Source organism: Eublepharis macularius, chromosome 1 (genome assembly GCF_028583425.1).
Source record: "Eublepharis macularius isolate TG4126 chromosome 1, MPM_Emac_v1.0, whole genome shotgun sequence".
Lineage (NCBI taxonomy): Eukaryota > Metazoa > Chordata > Lepidosauria > Squamata > Eublepharidae > Eublepharis > Eublepharis macularius.
In genome coordinates, this window is record NC_072790.1 from 20,064,058 (window position 1) to 20,075,966 (window position 11,909).

Sequence of the window (11,909 nt, forward strand, 5' to 3'; positions counted from 1 at the left end):
AAATCTGGTTAGTCTTTAAGGTACTATTGGACCTGAATTTTCCCTGCTTAGCATCTATATTAGCAGGTATCTGAAGAAGGGAGATCTGACTCTCAAAAACTTACTCCCTGGATATCTGGTTGGTCTTTAAGGTACCAGTGGATTCAAATCCTGATCTTTTCCAGAGGAACTGATCCCTCATGTCTGGAGATCAGTTGTAATTCAGGGAGATCTGCAGGCCCCACCTGGAGGTTAGTAAACAAAGAGACATCATGATTACCTAGCTACTAGGTAAATACAGTTAAATACAGAATGCAATAAATGTGCCACTCAGGAATCATTCCCTGGAACAGGTTACAGTTTAGTCACAGCTAAAGGTTGTAGATTTTCAGAAATGCTTTAAAGTGACCAAGATAAACTGCAAAGTGTTAATAAATACATTAATAAATACACAAACAAATACAAGTCAAACCCCTCTATAACCAATTGTCCATATGGTCATCTCTCCAATTAGGCTGTCAACAGGTAAGTCTATTATTAATTTCCTTGTGGGATGCTTTATGTTGTTGTAAGTTGTTCCTGTTCTTCTTTTTCTCACAGGAGAGGCTACGCTGTCCCTGCAGCACCACCCAGCAAGGAGCCTGGTTTGCTTCCTGGTTTCCTAGTCCCTTTTTCAAGAGCATGCCACAAACTGCTTCCACTCTCCTGAAGGTGTATTCTTTGATCACAATTCTTCTATAAACAGTTTTCTTATCAAGACCACCTGGTGGATGATAAACCAAACCAGTTTTCCATATGCTTATGAACTCCCTTCATGCCCTTCTTTTGGCAGGAGGGGGAATCCAGACATGTACTGCTGGATTGTGTATGACCAGATCGTCTGGACTCAGCACTAAAAGCGGTCATGGAGTCTGTGAAAGTAGGATGTGAATCAGGGTTTTTGCCTCCCCGCCCCCCCTGTCACTCACAACATCCAGTGGATGTCTGGATTTGGCTTAGCCAAAAACTTGCAGGACTGTGGAAGGGGGGAGGGGCTGCAGAGTAACAAAAATTAGTCCAATAGCACCTTAAACACAACACAGACACACACAGCAACTTAATCAGACACCCACTTCTGTGCCCCTGGAGGCCATGTGGGTAGGAAGGACAAGTATGGGTTGGGATTGGGCACAGGCAGAAAAAGAGTTAGTGCGTATGTATAGGATGGGAAAATCAAAAAGAGTCCAGTAGCACCTTTAAGACTAACCAATTGTATTGTAGCATAAGCTTTCGAGAATCAAGTTCTCTTCGTCAGATGCCTGATACAGATACTGGCCAAATACAGAAGAGCAGGAGAGAGAAGAGAGGCGGCAATTAGGGGGGGAGGGGGAGGGAGCAATCAAAACATTCCTTTGCTAGTATATGTAAACATCTCCTTTTGGTGTGTGTATCAGTTGGCTTCAAAGGAGTTTGCCCTGTTAGTTTGTAGCAGCCAAACAGCTAGACCATCCAATTCCAATGTAGTATGGGCCTTCGACAACCACAGCTCTCCCTGCCAGATGCATCTGACAAAGAGATCTGTGGTTCCCGAAAGCCCACACCAGGTGCCACTGAGCTCCCCCAGACCCCACCTCTGTAAAGGAAATCTGTTACCTGTGGTAATGTGATAACCATTCATAGTCCCTATTCAGTCCCAGCTTGACAGAGTCAAATTTGCATAAGAATTCCAATTCAGCAGCCTCCCGTTGGATTTTGTTTTTGAAAGGTTTCTGTTGAACTACAGTGACCTTTAAGTCTTTGATGGAATGTCCTGGTAGATTGAAGTGTTCTCCCACTGGTTTCTGGACGTTTCCATTTCTAATGTCAGATTTGTGTCCATTTATTCTTTTGCGTAGAGGTTGGCTGGTTTGTCCAATGTACAGAGCAGAAGGACATTGTTGGCACATGAGGGCATATATCAGATTGGAGGATGAGCAGCTGTAAGAGCCAGAGACAGTGTAGTTGACGCCATTGGGTCCTGTAATTGTATTCCCTGGGTAGATATAGGGGCAGAGCTGGCATCTGGGTCTGTTGCAGGGCCTGGTACCTGTGCTGGTGATTCTGCTGGCCGATTCATGATTGTAAGTGAGAAGTCGTTTAAGATTGGGGGGCTGTCTGTAGGCAAGGAAAGGTCTTCCACCCAGGGCTTCTGAGAGAGAGGTATCATTTTCCAGGATGGGTTGTAGCTCACTGATGATACGTTGGATGGGTTTGAGCTGGGAGCTATAGGTGACAACCAGTGGTGTTCTGTTGTTAGTTCCTTTAGGTTTGTCCTGGAGTAGGCTGTTTCTGGGTACTAGTCTGGCCCTGTTGATTTGTTTCTTCACTTCATTTGGTGGGTACTGTAGTCCCAAAAATGCTTGTTGTAAATCTCTTAAGTGTGAGTCTCGGTCGAGAGCACTGGAGCAGATACGGTTGTAACGTAAGGCTTGGCTGTAGACAATAGACCGAGTGGTATGTTTAGGGTGGTAGCTGGAGGCATGTAGATATGAGTATCGGTCTGTTGGTTTCCGGTATAATGTGGTATTTATTCGTCCATTATGTAGTTGTACAGTGGTGTCCAGGAAGTGTACCTGTTGTGTAGAGTGGTCCAGGCTTAGGTTGATAGTAGGGTGAAAGTTATTGAAGTCTTGATGAAATCTCTCAAGAGCTTCCTTCCCATGGGTCCAAATGATGAAGATGTCATCCAGGAATCTTAAGTATAGTAGTGGTTCCAGTGGATGGGAGCTGAGGAAGCGTTGTTCCAAGTCCGCCATGAATATGTTAGCATATTGTGGTGCCATGCGTGTGCCCATGGCTGTGCCATTAATCTGTAGATATAAGTTGTCACCAAATTCGAAGTAATTGTGAGTGAGTACGAAGTGACAAAGTTCAGTGGCGAGGTGTGCTGTGGTTTTGTCCAGGATAATATTCCGTATGGCTTGTAGTCCATCCGCATGTGGGATATTGGTGTATAAAGCCTCCACATCCATGGTTGCTAGGATGGTGTCATCAGGTAGGTTGTCAATGGACTGTATTTTCCTGAGGAAGTCAGTGGTGTCCCGTAAATAGCTGGGTGTGCTGGTGGCATAGGGCCTGAGGATAGAGTCCATGTATCCTGAGACTCCGACCGTGATAGTGTCTCTTCCTGAGACGATGGGGCGTCCTGTGTTACCCGGTTTATGGATTTTGGGTAGTAGGTAGAATTTTCCTGGCCGTGGTTCCTGGGGTGTGTCCGTATGGATGCATTCTTGTATGTCCACGGGAAGAGTCTTCAATATTTTATTGAGTTCTCTTTTATATTGCTCCGTAGGATCACCAGGTAGTATTTTATAGAATGTTGTGTTGGAGAGTTGTCTTTCTGCTTCCTGTATATAATTCTCTTTGTCCATGATGACCACTGCTCCGCCTTTGTCGGCTTCCTTGATTACGATGCCAGAATTGTTTTGGAGGCTGTTTATGGCATCTCTTTCTGCATGGCTGAGGTTCTGCTTTAGGTGTTGTTGTTTGTCAATTATTTCAGCCTGGGTGCGACGACGGAAGCATTCAATGTAAAAGTCCAATGAAGAGTTCCGGCCCTCAGGGGGTGTCCATGTGGAATTCTTTTTTCTGGAGTTTTGTAATGATGATTGTGTATTGCTGGGTTGGGAGGGTGATGGCTGCTGTGATGGTGTCTGTTCAGTGCTTTGTTCCTCATTTTGTCCAGCAGAGTAGTTGAAGAATTCTTTCAGTCTTAGGCGTCTGAAATAAATGGACACAAATCTGACATTAGAAATGGAAACGTCCAGAAACCAGTGGGAGAACACTTCAATCTACCAGGACATTCCATCAAAGACTTAAAGGTCACTGTAGTTCAACAGAAACCTTTCAAAAACAAAATCCAACGGGAGGCTGCTGAACTGGAATTCATATGCAAATTTGACTCTGTCAAGCTGGGACTGAATAGGGACTATGAATGGTTATCACATTACCACAGGTAACAGATTTCCTTTACAGAGGTGGGGTCTGGGGGAGCTCAGTGGCACCTGGTGTGGGCTTTCGGGAACCACAGATCTCTTTGTCAGATGCATCTGGCAGGGAGAGCTGTGGTTGTCGAAGGCCCATACTACATTGGAATTGGATGGTCTAGCTGTTTGGCTGCTACAAACTAACAGGGCAAACTCCTTTGAAGCCAACTGATACACACACCAAAAGGAGATGTTTACATATACTAGCAAAGGAATGTTTTGATTGCTCCCTCCCCCTCCCCCCCTAATTGCCGCCTCTCTTCTCTCTCCTGCTCTTCTGTATTTGGCCAGTATCTGTATCAGGCATCTGACGAAGAGAACTTGATTCTCGAAAGCTTATGCTACAATAAAATTGGTTAGTCTTAAAGGTGCTACTGGACTCTTTTTGATTTTGCTACCACAGACTAACACGGCTAACTCCTCTGCATCTATGTATAGGATGGGGTTACTGGAATGTGGTGGAGCAGCAATCCTGGTAGATTTCCGGCTATAGATCAGAGGAGCCTTGCATTGTATCATTAGGAAGCAATATAAGACGCTCTATTCGAAGTAAGTCCCATTTCAGTTCAGTTGGGTTTACTCCCAGGAAAGGGCCCTAAGGATTGTAGCCTCCCTCCCTCCCCTGACTCTGCCATCAAAGCGAATTATGCCTCAGTTTTTCCACCTACAGCCAGCATAATTACACACACAAGTAATTAGTACGTCAAAACAACCAGCCTCCTCTTGGGATTTGTTGAAATACTTTCTCTGCTAACTAACATTTCCCATAAGAAATCCCACCCCATCATCTCTCCTCCTCTCTACGCAAATACCATTTAATTCCTAGTCATTCTAGAGGCTGCCAGACGCCTGCTAGATCTTACCCTTACATTCCAATAATCTACACAGACTTCAGATGGGCTTGTGCCAAACGTTGTGTTGGCAGTATGTTATACAGTCTCCCAATGGGTCCTCATTTCAGGCTTGGTTTGGATAAATGGGAGATTGATCTTATTTATTTAGCAAATTTTGTATGCTACCTCTCCATGCAACCTGCCTGAGATGGCTTCCAAAACAAAACATAATAAATACAAAACATCACAATTTATTCATTAAAATCCAGTATTACACACCCAGTCATGGCATAAAAACAAGAACTACTAAGCAGCTTAAAAGAGTTTTAAATTTATTGACTGTATTTAGAACCCACCCTTCTCCCCTGTGGGGACCCAAAGAAGCTTACATCATTCCTCTCTCCTCCATTTTATCCTTACAATAATTCTTTGAGGTAGGCTAGGCTAAGAGGGTGTGACTGACCGGAGTTTACCCAGCAAGCTTCCATGGCAGAGTAGGGATTTGAACCTGCACCTCCCAGGTCCTAGTCCAAAGCTCTAACCACTAAAATGATGTTAAAGTACTTCTTTAATTAAAAGCCTAGATAATGATCACTGACAGTAGACTGGCTGCTGCATTTTGGATGAACTGACGTTTCTAGACAGTTTTCAGCAGCAGCCCTTACAATCCTATGTAGAGTAGCTCCAATCTGAAACCCATCTGGGGTAACTCTGCATAGGATTGCACTGACATAACACTGTATGAAGGAGCTTAGGCTAGCCCCTCTCTCTTTGCACCACAGACAGGTAGGGGTTGCCATTGTCCATGTGGAGTTCACAGGCCAGTGTCCCCTGGAGGAAATGGCAGCTTTGGACAATGGATTCTATGGCATCCCCTTTTCCAGGCTCCACCCATCTCTACAAGTTTCCCAATCCAGATTTGACGATTGGATAGCACAGGATTTTATTTACTTCATTTACCCTACCTGCCTCCCAAATGAGGACCCTTCTCCTCCCCTCTATTGTATCCTGACAACAATCCTATGAGGTAGATTAGTTGAGATTGTGTGACTTGTGGCCCAAGGTCATCCAGCAAGCTTCTACAACAGAGTGGGGATTCAAGCCTGGGTTTCCCAGATCCTAGTCCAACACTCTTATCACAACTCCACAACTCTCTCTTAAGCTCCAATTTTTGATACGGCTTAAAGGTCAGGAATACTTGTGGAAATGGATGGATAAGGGAAATGTTTCAAGGTTGCTATGCGGAAGGCAGCAATGGCAAACCACCTCTGCTCATCTCTTGCCTTGAAAACCCCCATGAGAGGTCATCATAAGTTGGCTGCAACTTGATGGCACTTAAATATTGTTAATTCCCTTGCTGTATAAATCTTGTGCTGTCACAAGTGGTGCAGGACAGGGCCTGGCCTTGTGTTGCTCAGGAGCTTGGGGTGAGGAGAGGGAGCTGAGAGGAAAAAGAGAAGCTTAATGGACTGCTTTCTCCACTCCACCCCCAGTGTGAGGAAGGGCTCTACTACATCTGGGGTTAGAAAGAACATGCGAGCTCAAAGCATGTGCCAGCCAGAGTGAGTCCACAACTTCCAGAGGGTGGGGGAGGGGTAGAAAAGCAGACAAAATGGGTGCAGGTTTTAGCAGAGATACCTAATATATTCTATAACACTCTGACCTCTAAAAGGTAATAGATTATATGATTTGGAACCTAGATTTACTAAGAATATACAGGTTTTATTAACTGTATTATCAATAGTTTTTTCTAGGTCCATTTGAAGATGAAGTTTTCAACAGTATGTAAAAGAATGTGCAAGTCGCTAAACTTTGCTTGCTCATGACACACAGTGGCAGTAAACAGCCTTTTACATTCTAGTCCTAAGCATGCTTACTCAGAGAAAACTCCCATTCCATTGAATTTAGTAATTTCGCAGTGCTATGCACTTACTGGGATTTATCTCATGCATGTCCACTTGGAAGTAAGTTCCAGTGAATTCAGGGAAACTTATGCCCAAATAAGCAGGTTTTGGATTGGAGCCCTGATGGAAAATAAACATATTTGATTTTAAATACCAAGGACATGCAAATTTATAAAAGGGGGGTCAGTTTGCATTGTAGAGTTAGCAAGGTCTAATGTCAACAAGGCCAACTGGGCAGGGTTTTCAGTGGAACCTGTTCAGCTTCTTCAACAAGGTAAAGCACTGCAACAGCAAAACCAAGTTGGAAAGGCACGCTTCCAAAGTGTAACTTCATTTAGCATGGTTCACCTAAAGTATTTGCGTACAGGTTATCTAATTTTTCAGGAGTCTGGCCAGTACATTGGGACAAAGAACTCCACCCATGGTTAATAGATGGTTATGTCCCATGTCTTTAAAATACAGTTGCAGTGCTTGATTCCACAAGATACAAGGGATACTGCAATGAGTATTGCCTATGCTCCAAATGACCCAGCCATGTTCAGAGTAGGGAGATGGCAGTAAAGCACTTTTAATAACACTAGTTAAAAATATCACATCCAATTATAAGTATTATGTAAATGAGCACACTCATTTTACAGATTGCACTGGAAAAAAACAACAGTATACTAATAAATGGATGAATGTAGAAGAACAACATTCACAGGGTATCAATACCAAGCAATTTAATGGCACAATATACGGTAATCCACCTGCTAGAACAAACCAAAGATCAGAACTGAAACAGTAGTTTTCGAAGGAATGGGCATTTAAAAGTTTTTTTTTAAAAAACACCTGGGCTTTGCTACAGACCACGGCTGGTTGCTTGAGAAGTGAAGTGTTGTTAGTAAGTGAAGTTTTATTCACTTTGGTTTTCGTCTCATTGGGATATTTACAAGACTTTTTGAAGAGCTACTTTAAACATGCCCCTAAGAACATGCGATATTTAAACTTTTCCCTGAAAGTGTTAGACTCTGAAACTCCTGTTAGTTTCAGCAGAAGGTTACCATATGGAATGGGGAGCTGTCTGAGAGATGCAAGTCCTTCTTTAGCATTGGAAACTAGTTAACATGGCGGTTTGATCAAGGTTTATAATGAAGATTTGGCATTTCAGTTCATTCCTGTTCTGAGATCTCTGGGGGAGAAGGAAAGCTTATTCTTGCTTATGGCAGAGGATGGATACATTGTACTTGGTGAAGTCTAATTTAATCTGATGTAAATAAGAATCCTTTTGGCATGCCCGTCAAAGGTTTTGAATATAACAAAAATGAAATACACAATTGTCTTTAGTGCAGAGTTCAGTGCAGTGATATTTAATTCTGTCATGAATATAACAACTTCACTTGAGAGCCAGAATGTGTAGCAGTTAGAGTGTCAGGCTAGGATCTGGGAGATCCAGGTTCAAATCCCCACTTTGCTTGCTGGATTACCTTGGGCCAGTCACACTGTTTCAGCCTAACCTACCTAGCAGGTTTGTTGTGAGGATAAGATGGAGAAGGGTAGAATGTGTAAGCCACTTTTGGATCCCATGGGAGAGAAAAGTGGGGTATAGACGAAGTAAATAAGCAAATAAATTTCCCCTGATAGTTGAATTCACACAAAATCCATGTGTGGATTATTGTTTCTTGACATGTCAGTGTACAGCAAATGGTTTTAAACTCCTCCTCACCCCCTTCCTGCACTGATATTTTGTTTTATAGCTCAACCTCAGTCCTAGTCACTGGGCAATTTTCATTTTGTGTGCATTAATGAATGACAATAATATAATTTCATCATGTTTTCAATAAACCAGGCCCATTACTTTGGAAAGGTGGCTTTGAAAAGTTGATTTCGAGGCTGCCAATTTTAAATCAGGCTGGTTATTGCAACCCTCAGTTCTGGACAATAGGACAATTAGATTTGCATGTATTTAAATTCCCCCTTATCCCACACCGGCTTAAAGTGCCAAGGGGGGTGGCAACGTATGACTTCCCATTCGTGGCTGTTGTACGGCTAAGTGTGTTGGGTTGGGGAAAGCAATGGTGAACTACCCTGTAAAAACTTCACTGCGAGACTCTGCGGATCTCTCTCGACGCGCTATAGGACAGAAAGGCCTGGAGGGGGACGATCTGCGGAGTAGCCGAGGGTCGGGCGCGACTGTGTGGCTTGGATCGGATCGGTATTTAAATTTAAAACATATTCTGGAAGTGTGGCAACCTTATGTCTCTAGTATGCAGAACCAAGCCCTGATGATTTTTGCAAGGTGTATTTAGTAGGGATGGAAGGATAGAATTTGAAATGACACCATGCTCTCATCCTTTCTGGCTTCTGACTCTCTACTGAATATTTATAAATTACTTTCCCTAAGTGCTTAAAGCTGCGTTAGAGGTACTTGTAAGGAAGAGTGCATAAGCTGGCACCAGCACTATACACAAAACAAGCTGCTGCACATGCATGCTCCTTGTGTATGATGGCTACCTGGTTCTCTACCTTTAGCAACAATCCTGATGCCCAGAAATTTAGCAGTAAATTTTTTCTGCCCTGGGGATATGTGATGGGAAAGTTTTATATGCAGGGCCAAAATAAGAAGAGAAGGCTATATTTAGTTGCCTCCTGCAAGGTAAGGCCTTGTTCCCTGGTCCTAAACACTTGGGACCACCATGTCTATATGAATGCATGATTAACAATGTTTGAGTGTCCAGGATGCCCAGCTTTGTTTTAAATATACCTACTGGGGGTGTTTGATGCTTGTATTCCAGAATAGTCTTTCTCCTCAGATGGAACTCTTCTTTACCTCTGTGGGGTGCTTTGTTTTTCATCCATAACAATCAAAGAGTGTAATTATGGTTATTGTCCTGTCATCTCTGACGCACCAAGACAGGTGAGATTTGTATTTGTGTTTTTATTCAGAGGCATCATGCTGTTGCAGAAAGATCTGAGAACAGTTTTTGTTTTCCTCTACCAGTTCCCCTCTTGTGTATTCACTGTTCTCCATAGGAAGCATTCTTTTAATCCTCCCCTTTATTTCTTAAACATAATATAGTGTGGATGTGAAACGGAGCAGGCTAGCCCTGATATGGTCTGGGGCTGGACTGTTAGCCAATTACTTACCCACTTTTAATTATAACCTAAACATCTGTCATTTTGACTTACTGAAGTAAGTGTGAAATAACTTAAATGTAATAAAATCACATCGTGTTAAATTTATTATTTTTTATTATTTTATTAGACTTTTAGTCCGCTCTCCCCACAAAGTAGGCTCAGAGCAAAGCACAACATAGTAATGTACAAAAAAAAATGGTAGCAATCACATTCTGTCAGGAGTCAGGACATAAAAGGAAAGGCCATTTCTTAATGTTTGCATTTGTCTTTCCTATATCAAAATAATTTCAAAGAATAAACAAATATGCCCTTTACTCCCGGCTCCACTAATTAAAGTAGACTCCTGCTGATTAATCAATTACAGCTATGGTTGGTTAATTTACTGATCTCACTGGTTAAAGCCTGCAATTTCCCAGAAGGGGAAAATCCATAACAATGTAACTGAGTTTGAAAACTAATTATTAACTTTGAAAACAATCAGATATTGTTAGAGGAACCCTAATTTTATGATAAAAAGTGGTGAAAAGACTTACAGCATGAGATACAACCTGAGGTATAGAAATGTTTATCTGAAAGTATATTTGTTGCATTCTTGGGCAGCTTAAAACTCTGGGGAAATTGCTTTAATAGTGTGTGATAGTCTTAGACTATGGCAGATAGGTAATAAATATAAAGCTAGTTCTTGGTGTTGTTAAAGCTGATCTCTACCACATGTGGTAGAAATGTAAAAAACAATTATAATTGCTGGTATATGGAGGAAGATAAAATTAAAAGAAATCCTGAATGTAGAAGTTCTTTGCAAGCTAGAATATTGATAAAGGAACATCCAGAAAGAAGCAGGAACTGGTATTAAATGTACTAAATAGTTTTGAGGGTTACTGGAAGGCAAGAATTCCCCAACAAAATAAAAATAGCTTCTTCAAATGAGAGTTTTATTACTCTAAGTAAAAATTAACATTAAAAATCTAAAAAGAACCTAATACAATTGAATGAAGCACAGTTAGAGATGTACAGGTAACAAGGAACATGAGATATTTTTGTGTGTGTATATCTGTACCCCAGGATGTTTTTCCAATGGGAAAATTTTGAACTTCTGGGGAGCACTGGAAAAAATACTACTGAAAAATATTTTCTTTTTGAATGAGTGAAATGTTTTTAAGATAAGTACAGAATAATTATGCACTTGTACAGAACAATTATGAATAATATTAATATTTTATATAAGACATTTTATAGCATTCAATAATAATACAGTATTCTGTGTATACCATAGACATGCACAGCATATTTTCAGACCTGTATTGTTAAAACGAAACTAATTTTTACTACAGTTAATACTCTATCATGTATATGTATGATGATATGTCATAACCTGTATCAACAGATCAATGTTTTTAGTGTGATATCCCAATATGTAGCTAGCTATCCCTGTTATGACTGTATTAGACTATTTTTGCCATGGCTTCAAAATATGTGGGAATTTTTAAAATTCCAAATATGCCCCTTCCTAGTGGTATATAAAATGATCTCATTTCAGTAGTGGCACCCAGACTGTGGAACTCTCTGCACAGAGACTTCCCTGGCACAAACTTACCATCTTCTAAACTTGCCTAGCCCAAACATACCATCTTCTAGAGAAAAGGTTTTTATTTTCGCAGGCCTTTTAGAATTCCCCTATACTAGAGCTTTTAACTGTTCCATTTTTATGCTGCTGCAAAATTCATAGTCTACCCATCCTGTTGCCTCTGAGTCAATGAACTTCCTTCTTTTAATTACCTGTTCCTCATTTCCCCACTTGCCTCTAGCCTCTCATTTCCTGCCAGTTCATAATTCCTATCTTCTCATACCTCTTTTCCCTGTTTGTAATCCACATCTTGTTCTTTGATGTCTGCAAGCTCCTTGTTCACTGATTTGCTGCTCCTCTCTTCTTCCTGTTATTTCCTACTCTATTAGAATAGGGACAGCTGATGAGCATGCAGTTTTCTTTTCCACCAGTCCAGCCTATCCTCTTGAAAAGTGTGGCGGTGCTCCATATGGAGTATCTGTGTGCAACTTACTTCTGCTTTAAAGGC